Source organism: Acomys minous (genome assembly GCF_964271855.1).
Source record: "Acomys minous genome assembly, chromosome: 18".
In the NCBI taxonomy this organism is placed as follows: domain Eukaryota; kingdom Metazoa; phylum Chordata; class Mammalia; order Rodentia; family Muridae; genus Acomys; species Acomys minous.
The window spans coordinates 16,723,304-16,746,103 of NC_140501.1; the positions used below are offsets into that span (position 1 = coordinate 16,723,304).

Below are 22,800 nucleotides of genomic sequence, written 5' to 3' on the forward strand. Positions count from 1 at the left end.
ATGCTATAAAGAGCACCTGGAAATGACGTCAGCGTGCCGTACTACAGGTTCCGCCCGCCAGGAAGCGACGCTCTGGGCCATTGGCGGACCTCCATTCTGATGGTATTCGAGTGAGGGACCTTATGGACGGAAGGTGAGTGAAAACTGTGAGGTGGTAGAGCAAACTAGCAATCCCAGCACTCAGGAAGTGAAAGGTCAGGAGTTCACCACCCTCCGCCAGAGAGCAATTGTGAAACTCAGCTTGGCCATAAAACGTATCTCTAAATAAATACAGAGATACCCAGACAAACAGATTAAAAGCCGACTGGTGGGCACAGACTACTAAAAATAAGGAGGCCTCATGTTTCTTTTTCTTTTTTTTTTGTTTTTGTTTTTGTTTTTGTTTTTTTGAGACAGGGTTTCTCTGTGTAGCCTTGGCTATCCTAGACTCGCTTTGTAGACCAGGCTGGCCTCGAACTCACAGCAATCCTCCTGCCTGTGCTTCCCGAGTGCTGGAATTAAAGGCGTGCGCTGCCACGCCCAGCTCGAGGCCTCATGTTTCAATAGTTCTGCTTCTTTTTCTTGTACTCCTCCTCCTCCTCCTCCTCCTCCTCCTCCTCCTCCTCCTCCTCCTCCTCCTCCTCCTCCTCCTCCTCCTCCTCCTCCTCCTTCTCCTCCTCTCCCTCTCTCTCCCCTTCCCCTCCTCCTTCTTTGGATTTTTTTCTTCTACACAAAAACTGCCTCAATTCTTTTACAAATAACTGCTTCCCATCAAAATTAATATTAGCGCTCTGATTCCACTCCAAAAAGTGTCAAGACTTAATTCTCTATTATTTTGACCCACATAAGAAGAGTCTTACAAAGTTGATGAGCATAATCAAGTCATACCAGAAAGAATGCTCGGAACTGGGAATACACAGCTGCAGTGAGGAGATATTTTGGCACCACCTGCAATTATAAAATTTAAAATGATTAATAATGAAACTCGTCTACAGAGAATACTGAAATCCCTTCAAGGTTATTGAGAAACCATATTAAGCATGTGACAATAGATGTAGATTATCTGTTATTCTAAAGGCTTTGCTTTTAAGATTTTTAGAAGTTTGGGCTCTTTGAGGGTTTTGTTTGTTGTTCTTTTTTCATTTTTTTGCAAAGCATTCAACATTGTGATTCCCAAGCTTAAGCAAGCATTTTAAAGTAACCCCAAGTCAAAAAAAAAAAAAAAAAAAAAAAAAAAAAAAAAAAAGAAAAAAGAAAGAAAGAAAAAGAAAAGAAAAAAGAAAACCTAGATATTCCAAATGGTCTAAATTGTTCTCAGTTTTTAATTAATTGAAGCACACTCTTGTACTCTTGTTTCCTCATGGCATCTTACTTATATAATTATCTGGATTTTTAAGATATTAAATCACAAATAACACATGTTACCCAAGGAAAGGTTGCAGCCACACTAGATAACAAAAAGACAAATATTAACTAAGCCTAAAGAAAGGTAAATAAAAATAAAAATATTTTTTAAATAAACGATAAAAAAAACAATCATAGAGAAAATGGAGGAGAAACGAATTGCAAGATTCTGAAACACTGACAAGCTCAGCTGTCCACATCAAGACAACTGACATCTACAAGTAAAGAAATAGATATGTAATTACCCTCCCCAGCTAAGTCCTTCCTCTGCAGGAAACTGAGGCCTACCTACTATAGAAGGTGGATCAGAGAAAAGTATAGAAAACACAGGACACACAGGGGAGACTTCTTTTACTGAATACACATTGAGCCATGAGAATTTTACAACCTTTCCTATCTAACTGTAATGCCAGCAGCCAGTGTTGGGCACGCTTGGAAGGAAATGGATTAGAGAATCTAAACAGATTAATGAAAAATATCTGGGTCGAAAAATACTACAAAACATGGTTCACCGACCAAACAGTGGAACTAGGTTACCCAACAAGGCAGGAAGCAAATTCAATCCCACAAGTTAGATAATTAATGACTCATTTTTTACATTTTTATTGACAGCCACAGTTCCCTAGGCATTTGAAGAAAGCTTCCAACATAAAGCAGGAAAAAAAAAAGAACTTAAGAGAAAGGAAACAATTTTGGATAACAGGTAATGATATTAGGAAAAAATCAATTATGAATGTGTATGTGGCTAAGTTTAACTTGTAGCCCACAGATATTGATTTTACTAAATCAAACTATCTTATTTTTAAAAGACGCAGAAGTTAGATAGGCAGCAGTTACAAATTCTGAATGTAAATCCATATCTATCATATTTCATCTTTATCAACTTAAAACATCTATCTAGACCTGAAAACGTCTTAGCCCCTAAACATAAGCAAGTCCTCAATAGTTCCTGCCTCACAAATATGTCTGTTAGAAATAGTGGGCCAGAAGGCTGAAGATGATGCTCCAATGTTATAGAGAGTGTTCGGTGACTGTTCGGGCACCAAATTGTCTTTGTCATTTTATCATTTGGGAAGCTGATGACCTGCACTTCCGATTTACTCAGATAATTAATTTTTATTCCTTGTCAAGTCTCTGATGAGTTTTTTTGTTGGTGGTGGGTTTTTTGGTTTTTTTGAGAGGGACAGTTTGGCTTAGGGTTTGTTTGTTTGTTTATTTGTTTGGGTTGTTTTTTGTTTTGTTTTGTTGGTTTTTCAAGGCAGGATTTCTTCAGGTAACAGCCTAACAGCCTTGGCTGTTCTGGAACTCCCTTCCCTCTGCATCTTCCCTCATGTATGCCACATCTCCAGTGCATCTCCTATACTGGTGTCAGAAAGATATAAACTAAAATAAAAATCTTAGTGTTAGGATCAGAAACTTGCTGAAAGAAAGAGCCCCCCCCCCCGCCCCCCGACTCAGTTTGTAAACAGCAAAGAGTGGTTGTTTCTGCAGAAGTCCAGCATGCAGAATTCACCACTCAGGTAGAACAGCAACCCTGAAGTGAGCTTGCAGGCTCCATTTAAAGCCAGTTAGGGGAATTCCAGGTACAGTTAGGTGATCTCTATTTCCATTGGTGTAGATTGGAAGCAAGGGTTCCGGTGCACTGGGGATTGGCTGGTGCCAAGTCAGGAGTTAGTCCTGAGTTAGGGCCTTGCTAAACCAGCATCTGGGCAACCTTAACTCCACTGGCCAGAACTCTTGGCTGACTCTGACTGGTTTTCTGTGGTTTGTCCTGTAACCGAAGTTTCTATTTCTGAGAAACAGAAACGTTGGCCTATGCTGGCTCAGTGAGGAAATGAAGCCTGCCACGGAGTCAGTTAGGCTTATTTAACCAGGCCGAGGCCCCCTCATTAGTTTGCTCAGTGGCTTGACATCTTACAATTGCTTTTCATTACCTTCCAAACAAATTCCAAACGGTTCAGCACACAGCCTTCTGGGGCAAACCCCTTCGCCATCTATTCCACTTTACCTCTTACTGTACACCTCACTCATATGGTCCAACCTCAATACATTTCCTCCACACCCTCACTGACACCATGTGCTGTACAACGACTCTAGTTCCGTCACCATTCAGGAATTGCATTCTTCATTGTGCCCACCTCGGAATATCTGTATGTTAATAATTTGATGTTATTGCGATGAAATAGAGAGAACTTATAGAGAGAAAAGAGTCATTTTAGCCCGTGGTTTTGGAGGTCCCACCTGTGATCGATTAATTCTGTTGCTTTGCGTCTATGCCAAACAGCCCACCAGCATGGGGTGTAATAGAACTAAACCACTCACCTTATGGGCAGGAGGAGACACAAAAGGTGGGGTGAGGAAGCAGCTGGAGGTTCATAATCCTCTTTGAGTCACATCCTCAATGATTCAAGAGCTTCCTACTAGTTTCTACTTCTTAAAGATTTTATTACCTTCATAGTTCCTTTCTAGGGACCAAGACCTCATCTCATAGTCCTTTGAAAAGAACTGAAAACTCAGAACACAGTAATATTCAGTTCAGATTCTTCTTCAAGATCAGCTTTAAGATAAGGCATATAAGGCAGTTTTTTTGAGTACACATAACCACTTCTTCACTGGGACTTTGGCATCTCTCACTGACCCTTCGACAATTACAATTTTCTGGATTGGATTATGCATGCGATCCTTTCCCAAGAAATATTGAGAGTTTCTTTAAGATATGTGGAGGAATTTTAATTCAGAATGTGACTGCTTTGACAAGAGATCACATCCAGAGAACTTCTAGGTCTGTGATCTGGTTGGAATAGAGACAGCCTTTAATCCCAGGAGACAGAATCAAGGGTATCTCTGAGTTCAAAGCCAGCCTGCTATAGAGCAAGTTCCAAGAAGAGAAAAGCTTAGGTCTAGATGTGGTGGTACATGCCATTAATCCCAGAACTCAGGAGACAGAGGCATCCTGGGCTCTAAATTCGAGTCAGTTTGGTTGAGAATAAGTTGAGAGGCAGAGAGCAGTGGAGTTAAATTTGTGGCAGTTCAGTTCATAGGTTTCAGAGTCAGTTTTATTGGGATAGTTTTACGAAGACAGGTTGAAGAGAGAACTAGCTATACACAGGTGAAGACAGAATCAGCCAGGGAACGAGGAGACAGAAGATTATAACAGATTGCTATAGTTAGTATGAGGCCAAGCAGAGCAATTCAGTCAGAGGCCTAGAGAGACGTCAGATTGAGCCAATCAGCTAAAAGAAGAGTTTGTGCCACAACAGCAGATTTGAACCAGCCAGCCAGAGTTCAGAAAAAGCTAGAAAGGCTGAGCTTACTCACAAGTTAATCTCAGAGGCTAAAAACACTCTAGGCCTAGATTAGATTGTACGGAGGCTAGAAGCTTCCTGGACCAGCCCTAGGTTAGCAGATGGAGGCAGTAAGCTTCCAAGACAACGATTACATTTGGGAAATAAAAGTTACTTTTACAAAGGTTGTTAGTATTTTCCCTAGGAAATCTACAAAGCTTTAAATGTCTTCTAAATAGTCAATATTTCATTGAGAAAAGTGGCCGTTGATAACTCTTTGAATTGAACGTGGTTTTTTTGTTTTGTTTTGTTTTGTTTTGTTTTGTTTTGTTTTGTTTTGTTTCTGAGCCATGGGAATATGATATCCATTTCAGTCATTATGTGACACAAATTGCCTTTTCACATAGCTGTCTGGGGGATAACTACCTGGGAAAACTGCTCAGTGCTCTATAGACGCGATAGAGTGTACTTTCTCTTCTTTCCCTTTTATATTTATTTATTTGGGATTTTGTATATAAATGTTTTCCCTACATGCATGAATGTGCCTGTGCCTATGACTGTACCTGTGCCTGTGCCTGTGCCTGTGCCTGTGCCTGTGCCTGTGCCTGTGCCTGTGCCTGTCTGGTATTCCTGAAGGTCAAAGCGAATGTCAGATCCTTTAGCAATGCAGTTACAGTTGTTGGAGGCCACCACATGGGTGCTAGGAACCAAACCCAGGTCCTCTGCAAGACGGTAAAGTGCTCCCAACCGCTAAGCTAGCTCTCCAACCCTATAATATAGTTTTCTGTGTATGTTAAATTTTAAAAACCAGTAGTAGAAGCAAATATAATTGTCTTAGCAAAAAAAATGGGAGTAATAGAAAATACTGCATGATGGGTGTTGTTAAATGGATAAAAGAGAAAAAAACTTCCAGCAAATGGCAGGATGATGGATGCTGTTGGATAATAAATAGTATTATTGAGTGTGAACGGAGTGATCTATCCCACATGCAAAACAAGCCAAGTGATGTTACCACTAACTACACTGCAGTTGAGAGACTGCCATATGGCACCCTTTGAAACTATTCCATAATCACAGATGGCTATACAAATTTCACACCCTGAACTTATGTAATAGATTACGAAATATAAGCATTATGGCATTTAGACTATTTTATTATCAGAGAATTTCACAATTTTGACAATAGAAATACACAATCTATTTACTAAAAAAAAAAAAAAAAAAAAAAAAAAGACATAATAAATTTCTAACTCTTATTTTATGCGTGAGCTCTAGCTTCTTTGAGGTTTTCTCAATGAGGCCAAAAGCTACTACTTACTTTGAGGTTGGTTTAAGTTTCCAGCATTGAACTTGAGGCCTTGCTTCCCTAATGTACGGGTCACATCCTGTTGTTCTAACTCCCCTGTTTTTCCTTCTTAATATACACATTTACAAGTTGAAGATGCTGTTATGCCCAAACTTACCAGAGTGAGGAACAGAATAGTCCATATAGAAATTCAAGAATGACGGGAGTTTTGTTAAAGGTGACACATCATGAAGAAAGAATGTATAAAATATATTAGACAAATGATATCATTTCAAGAATGTCAAAAACATACATTTAAAAATCCCTCTTAAAGAATGGATAAAGAAACTGTGGTATATTTACACTATGGAATACTACTCAGCTACTAAAAACAAGGAATTCTATAAATTTATGGACAAATAGATTGAACTAGAAATAATCATAATGAGTGAGTTAACCCAGAAACGGAAAGACTCAAATGGTATATACTCACTTATATCTGGACACTAGCCCAAGGGGCATGTCCCATGAAAGTCTTCACTTACCAGGAAACTGGGACAGAGGGGAAGACATCCTATTGGGACTCTAGGTGAGAGAAGCATGGGAGAATGGGGAAATAGAAGAATCCAGAGGGTCCTAGAAACCTACAAGAATAACATTATGATGGGCAGATCTGGGCCTGGGGGTCCTGCTCAAACTATGGCACCAGCCAAGGACAATACGTGCAGTAAACTTCAAACCCCTACTCAGATCTAGCCAATGGACAGGACATTCTCCACAGTTAAATGGAGAGTGGGGACTGACTTACACACAAACTCTGGTGCCCCATATTTGACAATGTCCCTTGGATGGGGAGGCCTGGTGGCACTCAGAGGAAGGACAGCAGGTTACCAAGAAGAGACTTGATACCCTATGAGCATATACAGGGGGAGGAGGTCCCCCTTAGTCACAATCATAAGGGAGGGGAGTAGAGGGAAAGCAGGAGGGAGGGAGGAATGGGAGAATACAAGGGATGGGATAACAACTGAGATGTAATATGAATAAATTAATAAAATATATATTTTTAAAAATCCCTCTTAACAAACAGTGTGAGGAAATTGGATGTCTACATGCAACACAATGAAATTCTATCTATATCTCTCATCTTACGCAAAAATACTTAATTTATAATGTATCAAATACCTTAGTGTATGACTCAAAACTGTAAAACTGCTATAGGGAAGCATAGGCAAAGCATTTCAAGATGCAAAAGCAAGAATGTTTTGTGAAGGACTCGAGTTGCAGGAGTAAAAAGATCCTATAAATTAACAATTAATTTCTTCCCTCCCAAAGGAAGAAACACAAATGATGAATAAATATTTGAAAATGTGAGACTAGGAAGATGGTTCCAGTGGTGAAGTATTTGTCGTGTAAGTATGAGAACTGGATTTGATGTCCCTGAACCCATTTTCATTCAAAATAAATAAATAAATAAAGTGGGAAAGCACTGTGCTTCTCTTTCCAATGGTGGGGAGTCAGGACAAAAAGATACTTAGGGTTCGTTAGCAAGTTTGTCAGAATTAATGATCACAAGTTTCACCTGTCTTAAAAATAAACAATGACCAAGATGAATGGAGAATGAGCATAGAGGACACAGAAATCAATGTCCACTTCTGATATCCACATGTAAGGACATGTGCGCACGCACACACACATACACACACACACACACACACACACACACACACACACGTGATCAAAGTATTCAGCATTATTATCCATCAGGAAAATGAAAATTAAAATACACTGAGATTCTAATTTTCTCAGATCAGAAGGGTTACCATCAAGAAAACAGGCAACAAACAGGTGAGACATGCTTATAATCCAAAGAGGATAAGTAGGAGTTCAAGGTCAGCTGTACCTACATAGTGACTTTGAGATCAGACCAAATTGAGTGACTCTGTTTCTGGGAGGGAAGGAAGGAAGGAAAGAAGGAAGGAGAAAAGGAAGAGAGAGGGGGAAAGAGGAAGAGAAAGGGGAGAAAGAAGAAGTAACACCTTTGTATTTCAGATCTATTGAGCATTACTAACTAAAAACTAAAATATAAAATGCAAAACATAAATGTTTTAGATGTTTTGGACATGTTCACTTACTCTTAGAGTCATCACAACTAAAAATAATTTCAGCAGCTGTTATTATTTTATCCTAGAGCTCAAAAAGCCTCCATAATTTCTTCCATTTGAAATTTTGGGTCTAGAGAGATGTGTGACTTAGGGCATGGGAACACATGGTGCTCTTACCAAGGACTCAGATCTGAATCCCAGCACCCAAGTGATGGCTTAGAACCATCTGCAGCTCCAGTTCCAGGAGCTCTAAAATTCTCCTTTGGCCTCTGAGGGCACCAGTCACACATACATATACATATACATATACATATACATATACATATACATATACATATACATACACATACATACAGTCAAACACTAATACACATAAAATAGAAGTGAAATACCTCTCATTTAAATTAAGACAGGAATTAAAATTAATTATAATTTTATCTTAAATTTTAACCCCTCAGGTAAGTATTTACTATCAGTTTGAAACAGGAAGACAAATTCAAGACCTTCTAAGTGATGACAATTACACCAGCACTTGTTTAGGTCTAAAAAGTCTTTCCAAGTGATACTGGGTACATCAACCACTCCTGAGCCGACCTCTTATTCAGTAGGTCACCAACAGATAATGGACTCCATAGTTTTTTGGGTTTTGTTTTGTGTGTGTGTGTGTGTGTGTGTGTGTGTGTGTGCCTCTATTTCATTACAGTTTGGTGGTTTTGGTTTTTTGTTTTGTTTGTTTTCCTCTTTGGGTGTTGTTTTATTTTTTGTCTTGCGGATTTTTTTAGGGAGGCAGGGATGGTATTGATTTTTTATTTGTTTGTTTTAAGAAAGAAATTAAAGTTGGGTAGGTAGGAAGGGGGAGAGGATCTGGAAGGACTTGGGGGAGGGGAAGGATCTGATCAAAACTGATTTAAATTTAAAAATTGTTTAAAATAATAAAAAACATACAATTTTAAAGAAGGCTGGGTGAAGTGAGAATCTTTAACATTCTAATCATAAACAAAGGAAAATTTTCTATGATAGATGAATTCTTCTGTTCTGACCATTTTCTAATGACTACATAAACCAAAATATACCATTACACTTCAAAATGATATACTTTCATTACATGTTAGACAAAATGTAAGTAAAAACAAGATGAAAAGTTGAGCAAAGTAGTACAGGATTTGGAAAAGGTGCTATTGTTATCCTGCTCTGCTAACTTGTTTGAGATAGCCTGTAGACAGACTATATCCCGCCCTTCCTGGATTTGTTTAATTGGCCAGCCCTCTGTCTTTCACTACTGTATCTTATTTCTAGCTGTATCTTTAAAAGAAGCAAGTGTTCTTTCACCTTGAAAGCTGAAATGCCTCTTCCTGATACAATCATATGCTTTCCAACCCCGTTTAAAGGAAAGGAAATTGCTTCTCTGGCTTCCTGCCACAACGCAGCTGAGAACATGGCTCTTACTGAGGAAGGCAGCCGAATGAATGACTTTCTTCCGGAAAAAAAAAATGAGGCAGCCTCAATGCTTATGCAATACAGGCTGTGGTTATTGATACACTAATGGAATAAATAAAGACAGATAAAGAAGGCACAGCTTCCCCAGTGTGCCAGATAAGTAAAGATAGCAAGCCATTTCCAACCAATCAAAAAGTTAAATTTAATTATTTAAAGGAAAGTGACCAAAACCTCTTTTTAGCAATTCAATTCTTTTCTTTTATGTATGACTCACCTATCTTCAGGACAGAAGGAAGGGGTTGGTGAAAGCGTTCTTATCAAGCACACATTTCTTTTGAAATATATTTTACTCAAAAAATATCTTCCTTCTTTTACTTTATTCATCATAAAAACATGGAAATTATTTGGTATATTGGTGTCACATTTTGTTCTAAATGTGATTTAATATATATTTCAACTTTTTCTTTCATTGTAGAGAGTAAAGAGCAGACTTTATGCTTTCACTCCCATACGATTTTTATTGCTTTATTTCATCTTTTTTGTTTGGGGTGTGTGTGTGTGTGTGTTTTTTTGTTTGTTTGTTTATGTTTTGGCTGTTGTTGTTTGTTGTTGTTGTTGTTGTTGTTGTTGTTTTAGGTTTTTGTGACAGGGTTTGTCTATGTAACAGAGCCCTAGCTCTCCTGGACTAGCTTTGTAGACCAGGCTGGCCTCAGAAATCACAGAGATCTGCCTGCCTCTGCCTCCCAATTGCTGGAATAAAAGACATGTGCCACCACACCTAGCTATTTCATCATTTTTATTTTTACTCTAAAATGAAAATCCAAAACCATGCTTTAGAACAAGTACATCAAGCTGCCTTAAGGCCTGATGTGGTTACGCTGCCATTCTTTTCATCCCTCCGTTGCTTTTATTCCTGTCTACTTCCAATCTCTACTGTGTTGGTGACTCTCTCTAAGGCTGGTGACAAGACTATGGCTTGCCCAACTTTGAGGGGAGTTTGAGGGAGACTTGCATTAGCAGCCTCATGCCCTTATATAATCTAGCGACTTGTATTATGCCATGAATTCAAATATCAAGTCATAACAAAGCTGCCTTTCAAAATCACACTAACAGTTGCAGAACTTTATCAGACTAATCTTGAGATATTTTCTAGAGACATATACAGCGCAATTAATTCAGCTACGACTGTTGTGTAATCAGGAGATTGCTCTGTGGAAAAACACCAAAACAATGCATTCCATATGATTCTTCCCAGGACTGATAGGTGAGGTCAAGGGGGATACAAAAAGTTCCAGCAATGATTGCTGCATACAGTCCCATTCCAGTGCTCAGTTGCTTAAAGCAACCTCCACGATATTATTCATAGCTTTGAATCTCAGGAATGTGGACAAGGTTCATAGGATATATCTCATCTCTCACACCATGGAGTGTTGTCGGGGTGGGTTCTAAACAAGGGTTGGAAGGGCCTAGAAATTATGCCCACCGTTGTAGGCCTTAGATTCTTAGTGCTGTTCTCTGTGGCTGAGAGCCACCCGTATAGAGTAACAAGTTTCTTTATGACATTTATTTTAATATGTGATTTTTGGGTAATATTCTCCCTGTTCGTCCCACCATTGTCCCTGACTCTCAGCCGAGCTGTCCTATTGCAGTCTAATATTCCACCTGATCTCATTTGCATGTATTCTAGCCCCGCCCCTCATGCCCTTCTTAAATATGCATGTATAGCAAATAGGATCTAGTCTGAACACTGGGGAGGACATGTGCTGCTCGTCTTTCAGAGTCTGAGTTACCTCACTAGTATACTAGCTTCCAGTTCATCAATTTTCCTGCCAGTTTCATTTTCTTTATGACTGAATAAAATTCCATTGTGTCTGTATACCTCTTTTTCTTTATGTATTCATCTGCTGTATCTGTCTTTTGAAATCTCCTGCCAAGAAATTTCAAAAAAGAGAAAGAATAAAAAGGTAAAGAATGGATCCTTCAATGCACATAAATAAAAACAGATAAATTTGCTTTAAAAGAAATTGAAGGAATATGTAGCACATTTAGTAAATATGTGTAATAAAAACCTTGATGTAATATGCCTTGTCAACAATAAAAACTTTTTAAAAGAAAAAGTAAAATAGGTAGGTAAGCAATGAGGTGTCAGCAATGTGTACAAAGTTCCTCCCACACCCATTTGTTTACAAATTGTCAGTACAGTTGACTAGCAGAAAACTTTCTTAACATGTACAAAATCCTCAGAACTGGGGGGCAGGGTGTTAACAAGAAAAATGAAAGGAAATATATCAACAATTAATACTGTGCTTATATTGTGTAGACATATACAATACATGAACTGATTTGACTTCTTTGCATGAAGACCTTGACTGTGTTGAACTAGAAACTTCAGTTTCCCAAGAAATATTCAACAGAGATCTAGCTGTAAATTCTATGGACATACTATGAACAACACATATTTATTCTTCATGTAGCAATGTCACAAGAGTCTTCAGAACATGAGAAGGTGAAATGTGAGTACGATTTCTTGACAAACCATTGTCAGATCTTTCTTCTCTTTGGCTGTCTGGAGATGGTGAAAATCAGAGGACCCACAGCAATGCTTTGGGAGTGGTTTGTCCTCAAGAGGTTTATGTGCTTAAAGTTTGGTCTTCAGTTTGTCAGTGTTTACATAGTGCAACCTTTACAAAATAGAGCCTTTATGAAAAGTAACTGAGTCACCGGGGTGCTACTCTCATGAATACTAAATGCTGTGTCTCAGAGTAGTTTAAGTCTAGTAAGAAGGGTACCAGTTTTCTCAAGAGAAGGTTGTTAGAAAAAGAGGGAACTTTTTGATGTCCCACTCTTTGGCTTCTTCTTTCACTATGTGAACACTCCCTCTGACATGGAGTCCCATGATAATGTCACTTGACTATGTTGTAATATACCTAAAAGCCTTCAACAGAGTCAAGAAGCAGCTAATACCATAGTTTTTGGTCCTCTAAGCCTGATTGCTATAAAAAAATTTTTCCAAGCTTTGGGTTTTTTGTTATAGTCACACAAAATAGACAAAGACACCCAAAGGTATAATTGAGAATAAGAATTATAAGAGCCAATTTCCAAGAGTAAATATCTTTCTTCTTTTAAACTATTACTATGGAAGAAATACATTGTTGTATTTTTTCCATCTATTCTTTGTAAAGGTTTGAAAATAATAGATTATGGTATGATTAACTACTACATATAAACCCTGATATTATCATCAATTTAAATATATAAACTTGAAAAATTAGGAAAATTATTTGAAATAGAAATGTGCACATCATAATGGCTGACCTCAACCTAAACAGCCCACAGCCCATGGCGCTAAATAATTTCCTAGCAGCTAGAGTCTGTGAAAGTGATTCTATTGTTTTAACAATGTGACCCCAAGTAGCTCCTTAAAGATTTTCAATATGTTCTCAGGGCACTTGGATTTATGGGAGTGATAATTTTGGTAGTTACGAGAAATAAAGCAATGAATCCCGATCCATCGAAGACAAGACATTATTTTTTCCTCAAACAAGAAATTTTAAACACATATGAAAATCCCATAGAGCATTCCAGCCAGGGAAGCAGACAAGCTGGGAGCTTTCACTTCTCTTTGAGATCATTAAAACCAATTTCCAGTCTTATCCAGAGCTCTGTAGCAGGCTACATGCTGCAGACATACACACACACACACACACACACACACACACACACACACACACACACACACACTCCAGTGGTCTGCACAGATCTTCACCTCCTAATTCTTTACATTCGTTGCATTACCCCACATCCCAGTTTCAGCAGGCAATCCCTGGGAGCCTACAGGCCACTCTGACCAGGAAAGCAAATAGGCTAACTGCAGACTTTCACTTATTCCTTCTCTTCTGCAAATCCCATGCCCCAGTCCCATCCCTCCCTCTGCAGAAGACCACAGGCTGCATCCACTCTTCCCTGCACCTCAGCTCCCACCTCCGGTGGACCACACAGATCTTCCCCTCCAAACCCACCCACCCCCGCCCAACTCAGTGGTTTAGTCCAGTCCCCAACTCAAATAGGCATTCCCTGAGAACCTGTATGCCACTCTAGAAAGCTGAAGTAGGTCGACTAACTGCACATCTTCCCTCTTCCTCCATTCCTCCAAATTCAACCCACCACTCTCATCCCCAGCTCTGTAGTAGGCCTTATGCTGTGGTTTTGACTTGCTTTCTGCCTCCATTTCCAAGAGATTCAATGGATTCTGATGCTTTCCTCTTTCCTATGAACTTCTCCAGCCTCTGGTCCCAAGCCCACCCCCATTCCTTAGTGACAGTTCTCAGTATCTAGATAAACATTTTACTTGGAAGCCCCAGTGACCAGACCTCTCAGGATCCCAGAAAAATTTCCTATCAAAGAACACAGAGCCACCATACTCTCCTAAGAACTAGAGAGAGCCACTGAAACCAAGGTACCAAACACGAACCAAAAAAACAAACAAACAAACAAACAAACAAAACCACAAGAGGAGATATCAGCACCTAGAATTACAATCTTCTCAAACCCAAATGCCTAGAAGCCAGCATAAAAACAAAATCAGTAACAGTCCAGGACAATACGTCTCAACTAGAGCCCAGCAGGCCCTGAGTATTGCAACACAGCTAAAGGCAGGGACCTTAAAATAGCCTTATGAGTATAATAGAGGTCCTTAAAGAGGAAATTAATAAATTCCTTCAAGAAATTTATGAAAAAAAAACAGTGGAAATAAATGACTAAAACAGCTCACAATGTGAAAACGGAAAGAAATTTAATGAAGAAAACTCAAACTGGGGGATATCTGCAAGTGAAAAATGTAGGACTAGAACAGGAATCAAAGAGGCAAATCTTGCCATCTTGTGTGTGTGTGTGAGTGTGTGTGTGTGTGTGTGTGTGTGTGAGAGAGAGAGAGAGAGAGAGAGAGAGAGAGATTCATTGTATAAGTTCTGTTACTCTAGTAAACATGGACTAATACAGTCACAAAGCTGCAATTACTCAGTTGATATAAAAACCAACCAACAGAACAATGAGAAGAAAACAGAGCACAAAAATGACCCCATCACATGTTGTCAGGTAATCTTTGACAAGTATACAAGGAATTCACAGAGAGAAAAGTCTCCAATGGTCTTGAGAAAACTGAATAGCTGCTTACAAAAGGTTAAAATTAGCTGCTTTTTTTGAACCATATAGAAACTATAAGACAAAACAGATTAAAGATTTAAATGTAAATTCAAAACCTGAAGAAAATGAAGACATGGAGCCTAGACAACTCCATGACATTAATCCTAACCATAGTGTTTGTTGTTGTTGTTGTTGTTGTTGTTTTTTGTTTTGGATTTAATACTGAAAGTTCAGGCAATGTGTAATATTTGGATTGTATTAAATTAAAGACAATTTATTCTGATGCATCAAAAGAATCAACAACTGGGTTGGAGAGGTGGCTCAGCAGCTAAGAACACAGACTGCTCTTCCAGAAGTCATGAGTTCAATTCCCATTCCCAGCAACCACATGGCAGCTCACAACCATCTATAATGCCCTATCTCGCATGAAGGTGTACATGCAGATAATACACATTTTAAAAAACACAATTATAAAGCTACCACATTGTGAGAAAAATATTGCAAATGTAACATGCACAATAAATAAGTAAATAACAAGCTAAGATAGATCAGACAATGAGCATGTGTAGACCTTCCTCTGAAGAAGGCATACAAATGGTCAACAAGAATATGAGAAAAGACTCGAAACTGCAAATCAAAAACCACAAGTTATGGCTTTATACCTCACTATTAACCATAGAAACAGTTAAGCTAGGATTCACGGCATACACTAATAATATAAGAACTCAGAAGGTGAAAAGGGAGGTTATCAAGTTCATGGCCATAATCTACATAGGAAGACCCTCTCTCAAAACAAACAACAGCAAAAGCAATAAATAAAAAGTGTTGTCAAAGTGTAAAAGAAAGTAACTTTGCTAGGATGTTGATAGAAATGTAAGTTGAGTTTAAATATTACATAAAGAATATGAGTTTCCTAAAAAGAAAAAAAGCTATAAAATTGAACTATCAATATATCAATATAATCCATCAATTCAACATATATAATATGTCTTAATCAATGTTCTCTTGCTGTGAAGAGACCCCATGACCATGGCAATTCTTATACAGAAAGCATTGAATTAGAGCTTGCTTAGTGTCGGAGGTTTAGTCCATCATCCGAGTGGCAGGGAGCATGGTGGCATGCAGGCACACATGGTGCTGGAAAAGGAGCTGAGAGCTCTACATCCAAACCCACAGACTACTGGAAGAGAGAGCAAGCCTCTGGGCTCTGAATGGGATTTTTTAAAACTTCAAAGCCTACTCCTCCACACCCATGACACACTTTCTCCCACAAGACCACACCCCTTATATCTTTAAAATTGTGCCACTCCCTGGGAACCAAGTATTCAAATTTATGAGGCTATGGGGGCCACTCTTATTCAAACCACAACAATGTGTGTGTGTGTGTGTGTGTGTGTGTGTGTGTGTGTTGTGTGTGAACATGTGGATTATATACACATATATAATCCAAAGGAAATAAAACAACTATGTTGAAGACATATATGCGCCTCCACTTTCACGGTAGCCTTATTTACATTAAAGAAAGAAATAGTGAAGAAACACCCTTGATATCTAGCAGGGAATGAATGAAGAAATCCAGCATGTAGACAAAATGGAATATGATTTGGCCTTGAAAAGGAAATGGTGTCATTTGTGACGATGTAGATGAACGACATAAGACCGAGTGAGTGAAATAAGCCTGGCATAGCAATATAAATGCTGGCCTCAGTTATATGTGGACTCTACAAAAGAAGAAGTCATACAAACAGAAGAATTGTAGCTCCTAAGGTTTGGAGGTAACATGAATGTGGAGAAGCCAGTCACATAGCCCAAACTTTTAGGTACAAAGTGAACACATGCTGGGGGACTAATGCCCAGCCTAGGCATCAGTGGATATTCATTAACTTACTTTGATACATACCAAATAATCACATAGTCTGTCTTGAATGACATTCTAACTACTTTTTATGCTGGTAATTCATGTTTTAATAGCCGTGTGAGTTTATTTCATACCCTTGAGTGGTATAATTCTTAAGTGAATGAATTTTTTGCAGTGTCTGAATGGAGAAAATTGGCATTGAGGAGGCTTAGTGTTCATATGAAGGAAGCAGGTAGGTAAATCTTTAGGACATATTCTGGACAGACTTTATAGACAGGAAGAATAACTATAGCTTGATGGTCACTTAAAAGATTGACAGTCAGTAAGAACAACAGGATCAACTAACCTGGCCCATGTGGGCTCAAAGAGACTGAACCACCAACCAAAGAGCAAACATGGACTGGACCTAGCCTCCCTCGAGTTTCATAGGAAGGATATTGCTTTCTTTGATAAACAGAGGTTCATTTTCACAAATCACAAAGGTACAAACATGTCTGTAGACTGTGTTTTAAGGATATACATGTATGTATGTATGTATGTATGTATGTATGTATGTATGTATAGATAACAGCTATGCAGTTGAAATTCACAGGGATAATACCAGAAGAGCCTTCAGACCCTAGCCTCCTTCCTTGCTGTACAGAAAACATCTTCTCATGCATCTCTCCCTGTGTTTTGCCAGCAACTTCATCTGTCTCTTTCCTATGGATGCATTCCTGCTTCAGCTTGCAAACCCCGGGTGATTATTTCAGCCCCCACTACACAATAGCAACTCTTCATGCACACGTTTGATACACGTCCCTAAGTTTAAATGCCTTAGGCAGGTCTGTTTCCAAATTCTAAATTCCAAAGAGATGGATCTGATTGGCTATTTTCCCAAAAAATAAAAAAATAAAATTTTTTGAGCCAGGCTATTCAAGCCATAGGTTTCTTGCCTTGCTCAAACATAGCCTTGGGGTAGATGTGCCTCCCTAGACCAGTAACCATCAGGCACATGGTATATTAATGTCACAGGGTGCCTCGCACAGCAAATGTACTCAACAGTTAGCAAGGGCCTCTGCAGCTGCCCTTAGAAGGGGCTGAGGAAACAGCAAGCCACTGTAAACAAGTCTAGGACAGCTTTGATAATTTTGCTCAACTGAGAAACAATTTTCGGCTCAGATACTAATCAAGAAACAATTCTCTCTGCCAAAAGCAGTATAATGAAATATGCTTGCAATTGCTGCAGTGGGAAAGAATACAGAGGCAGCTGGCCAGAGCAAATGGAGCAAAACCCTGGAGTGTGCAGAAAGTCTTGCAATACCAACAGGGAAAGAAGAGCTCTATATTAGAGAGAATTCATCAGTTTTCAGTATAAAAAAATTGGCTCTGGCCAGTCCTGATTTTTTTTTAAAAGCCAGTTCATTAGATAGATATGAGGGGCACACTCAGGTGTGATCCACGTAGAATGAGCTAGTTCAACCATTTTCATCTCACTCTGACACCTACTCAGGTCTCGGGATTCTGGAAATGCCCATATGAGGAGAGAGAGACCCTTCATTGCCAGACTATGTGAAAGTGAAAAGAAAACAACACCACTTATAAAAACCTGAATGGTGTGTGTGTGTGTGTGTGTGTGTGTGTGTGTGTGTGTGTGTGTGTGTGTGTGTGTTGCACTGGGGGAATGCACATGTGTGTGCCTGTGCACTTTTAAGTGCATGCATATGGAGGGCAGAGGTTGGTGTTGAGTGTCTTCCTATGTTCTTGTTTTCTTAACATTTTTTATGTTTTACATTTATATTATTACACATACATACAATAGATTACTTATAGCAAGAAGAACCATGGCACAATCAGGAATTATATTAATGCTACATTCACAGTGTTTTGGCTATTTGTATTTTGCAGCCTTGAAGAAAACATCTTTCCCATCTCGGTGCATCTAAAATTCTGAATGTAAACCAATCTCCATTACATCTTGTCATTATCAACTTAAAACATCTATCTAGACCTAAAAACATCTTACCCACTAAACAACTAAGCTCCATTGTAAAACTAAGCTACCTGGTATGTTTTGAGACAGAGTCTCTTTCTAAACCTGGAACTCAATGATTCAGATAAACTGTCTGGGCAGTGATGTCTAGTCCTCCCAGCTCTGGGATTACAAGCATGGACCCCCTTACCCTGCTTTTTTGTGGGTGCTGAGATTACAAACTCAAGTTCTTTTGCTCGGTATGCAAACACTTTCCATGCTGGACCATTTCCTCATCACTCCAATGAGGGTCCTGTGGGAGATTCAGGGGATGAAAGCATTTGGGACCAAGCCTGAGGAACCTAAGCTTGATTTCCAGACCGCATATGGGTGGACAGAAAGCTGACTCCCTCAAGTTGTTTTCTCTCTCTGTCTCTGTGTCTGTATATCTCTCTGTGTCTCTTTCTCTGTGTCTCTGTCTCTGTCTCTCTGTCTCTGCCACTGTCTCTATCTCTGTCTCTCTCTCTCTCTCTCTCTCTCTCTCTCTCTCTCTCTCTCTCTCTTTTTCTCTTTCTCTTTTTCTCTCTTTCTCTCTCTGAAAGAAGGAAGGATGGGAATTTTACACTGGAGTGAAATGGATGGCTAGTGGGCGGGGGAATGTGCAGTGTGTATTATAGAATTAGCTCTTGAGCAGTAATCACTAAGTAAGATGGAACTGGCAGAATTAGTGCTGAAAATTAGTGCCTGCTTAAGAACACTGTTGAAAACACTGGTTAATAATGTAAAAGCTAAACAAATGAAACTAAATCAAGTCTCCTACTGAAAAAAAAAGAAGCTCACAGCTAGATGAACAAATCGTTTCTTATGTGACAGAAGCCCTGCCAAATACTGCTCACTTTCTAATTCCTTTCATCTGCACATGAACACCATAACATTGCCAGGTGAAGCCAGTTTACAGGAGGAAATGTGGCTTACTGAAAATCTATTCGGGAAGTATCTGTGTTCGAATCACATCACTGGCCTCTGCTTCCTACACAGTCTCCCTAAGACCTCATCACAAGAGCCAAAACCGGGAATGCAACTAGAAAAATTCATACCAAGCAAAAGAAAAAAAAAACCCTAAGATTAGAGGAAAATAGTAGCTTTCTCACCACGTTCCAAGTTCAAGAGTCCACTGATTTTCAGACTAAGAGAATAGAGGTAACTTTTGACAAATGAATCTATGGCATATTACCTACATTGTCTCAACTACGAAGATTGTGAGGTTAATTACAGGGCAGACTCCTTGTTCCAAGCAGTAAAACAAGACCTTCCCCACTTACCCTACCCTGCTCTTCCCTCAGGGTGGTTACACGTTATTGAAGTAAAGACAAAAGTTTGGATGCTTTTTGTTTATGCTGAGACATGAGGAAAACATTTTGCATGGCTTTTCTACCCTGGCTTTAAATAACAAGGGGGGAAAAAAACCTACTAACTTGATTACTTTCATTCTGATCTGTGTCCAGGAATGGAAAATGGGAAGCATGAGAGGACTGGGAAGCACCTGGCTAGAATGGTCTGCAGCCCGTCACTGGTCAACTGTTTATGCAGCAAAGTTTTAAGCATTCCAGTTCATTCCCTTCCTGTTTGTCTTCATGGATGGATCCATTGGAACCCAAATTACAACTGTTTGTAAACAACTGAAGAGTATTTGGTTGGTAGGAAAGGCTTGTCTACAATTCCAGATAAACTTCAGTCATGTATACTAGAAGAATAAGCTAAACAATAGTTCTACACTAACAAATGCACCGTGATTTTGTCTCCCACTCAGGTTTGATGCTTATAGTATGGCTAGTTGCCCACTGATGGTAGACTAAACTGTGTACAACTGGGGAATTCCACTAGCAGTGCACACTTAACCATATGGCAAATGGGGGTGGGGATTTTAACGTGCTCTCTTCCTAATCCTTCTTCTTTCTTTGTCCCTGAGTTCTTTCCGACATGTGGGAAACCCATATGGAAACTTACTACTGTAGAAGCTTCTGAATACATGTGGAAGTTAAAATGTAGTTACCCTATTACAGGGGACAACGCTTCTACTAGACACCACAGGCTAACAAATATAAAGTCTACTGCTAGGAGCAGGTCACCTATTTTCAGTTACTTGCCAGTGAGGTCCCACAGACCCACAAGCCTTACAGACTATGGCTAATTATATTGGTTACACTCTAACACTTGACAGTAAGACTTTATTGCTGAGCTCACCACAGACTTGAGCTATAGAACATGAAGAAATAAAGCTGATACTCACCTATAAGCTTCATTCCAATAGTCAGCTGTCACGTTACAGAATGTGCTACATACACAAGTGGAGAAAAAAATAATAATCAGTATCATGAAGCTGTGGTTCCTGCAAGCTACCATGACTAGCCTGACAAGACATACCCACTGGAATAACAGTAGCATGAGCATCATGAGAGTAACCAAACACTTTCTGATTGGATTTAAGGCCAACTCCACAACATGAAAGCTATATCTGGCATTATAATCAGAACAAGAATCAGTGGCTAGGTTGGTCCTATGTGAGACCTTACTATTATTATTTTGCTAATAAACATGGTATTGAGCTGACTCTTAGTAACTTATTGTTGTACCCATAGATTAATTCACCCCTCAAGCTTCATCAGAAAAGCTTCAATTCTCAGGAGATAGTGATGAACATAGAGATACACAATTGGTCAAAGCTCAAAGAATTAGAGACTGTAAGTCCTCAGTCCTCAATGAAACATCTACATCAAACCTCCTCCTCTCTAGACTCATCAATCATTGTAGAGAAAATGGCAGTGGATGACTAAGGAAACTGTCTTCTAGACAGAGCATGGCAGCTGCACATCTGGACTCACAATGAGAACTGAACTGACACTCAAAACAAAGATTTCTGAGTATGCATATGATAGAGGTCCTTAGAAAGGGGATTAATCAATCCTTTAAACCAGAGAAACCTTGTCTCAAAAAAACCAAACTAACATATCCTGTAAACAAATCCATGACAACCCAATTACACAGAGGAAGGAAATGAATAAAACAATTCACAACCTGAAGGTGGAAACAGAATCAATTTTTAAAAACTCAAACTGAGGCTAATATGCAAAACAAAATGTAGAAACTAGAAAAAGAACCTCAAAGGCAAGGCTCACTGAAAAAAAAAGACACAAGAGATGGAAGAGAAAATCTCAAACATTAAAGATACTGTAGAAGAAATGGATAGCTATGTTAAGGAAAATGTTAAATACTCCTGGCACAAAACATCCAGGAAATGTGGATACTCTGAAAAGACCAAATCCAAGAATAATAGGAATAAGAAGAAAAGAGATGCAGGCCAAAGGCAAGGAAAACATTTTTTTTTTTACTTTTTACTGGTTCTTTGTGAATTTCACATCATGTGCATCAGTCTCACTCATCTCCCATTCCCCTTGTACCGACCTTTGCAGCCTCCTCCCCAACAGTGGGAGGAAAACGTTGTTGTGGAACCTGTAATGTGTCACAATGTGTCCCACAGTATAACCTTTTGTCCACAGTTCTTTGCTTGCAAATGTTTATTGCAACAAGTCATTAGTATTGTACAGGATATCTGGTTTCTGCTGCACTATCAATACTAGATCCTCACTGGTACTTCTCTCAAATATCCTGTTGTTGTCCTGTGTCATTGGCATCCTAGAGTTTTGGATCTGTAAGGCTAGCTTCTTTAAGTACTTCAGCAGCTTGTCAATAGTGTAGATGTTGGTGTGGGCCAATTCAAAGTCCTGGATCTGAGAGGTAAAGGATAAGAGAGGGGAGAAGAGCATCTCTCTCTGGTCTGCACCACCACACAGCAAACAAGAGTCAGGGTTGGCTCTCCCATACTCATACCTTTGTGTGGCTTACCCACAATCCCCACATCCAGGGACAGTTCTACTATGCTGCCTATGCAAGGTGCAAGGCCCACTCTCCCAAGTGAGGGGCAAGAAAAGCTCTCCTGCTCTCATGACCTCAGGGCCAGCTCCCCGTGCCATAGTTGGCAAGAGGCAGGAGTGTAGGAGGGCATCTCTCCTTCACACATGTCACCACACTGCAGACAAGTAGTAGAACGAGCTATCCTTCTATCCACAGGTGGCACGGGCAAAAGAGAGGGCAGGGGATCTTTGCCTCATCTATGCCACTACAAAGGAGACAAGAGTCAGGGCTACCTCTCCCATGCTCATACCCTTGGACTGGCTCACCTGCACCCCCCACATACACATCCAGGACCATATCTACTTTGCTGCTCACGTGAGGTGAAGGACCCAACTCTTGGGAGTGCTACAGTAGGTGAGGGTTAGGGACATCTCTCCTGCCTACTT

At 39.5% G+C, this 22,800-nt stretch overlaps 1 long non-coding RNA gene across 1 annotated transcript; it reads left to right on the forward strand.

Moving 5' to 3' along the window:
- Positions 1 to 72: 72 nt before the first annotated feature.
- LOC311589366 lies at positions 73 to 20,956 on the forward strand. The gene is made up of 4 exons (XR_014776521.1): positions 73 to 133; positions 1,996 to 2,086; positions 7,285 to 7,361; positions 19,948 to 20,956. It is a non-coding gene; the product is annotated as an uncharacterized lncRNA (long non-coding RNA).
- Positions 20,957 to 22,800: the final 1,844 nt, after the last annotated feature.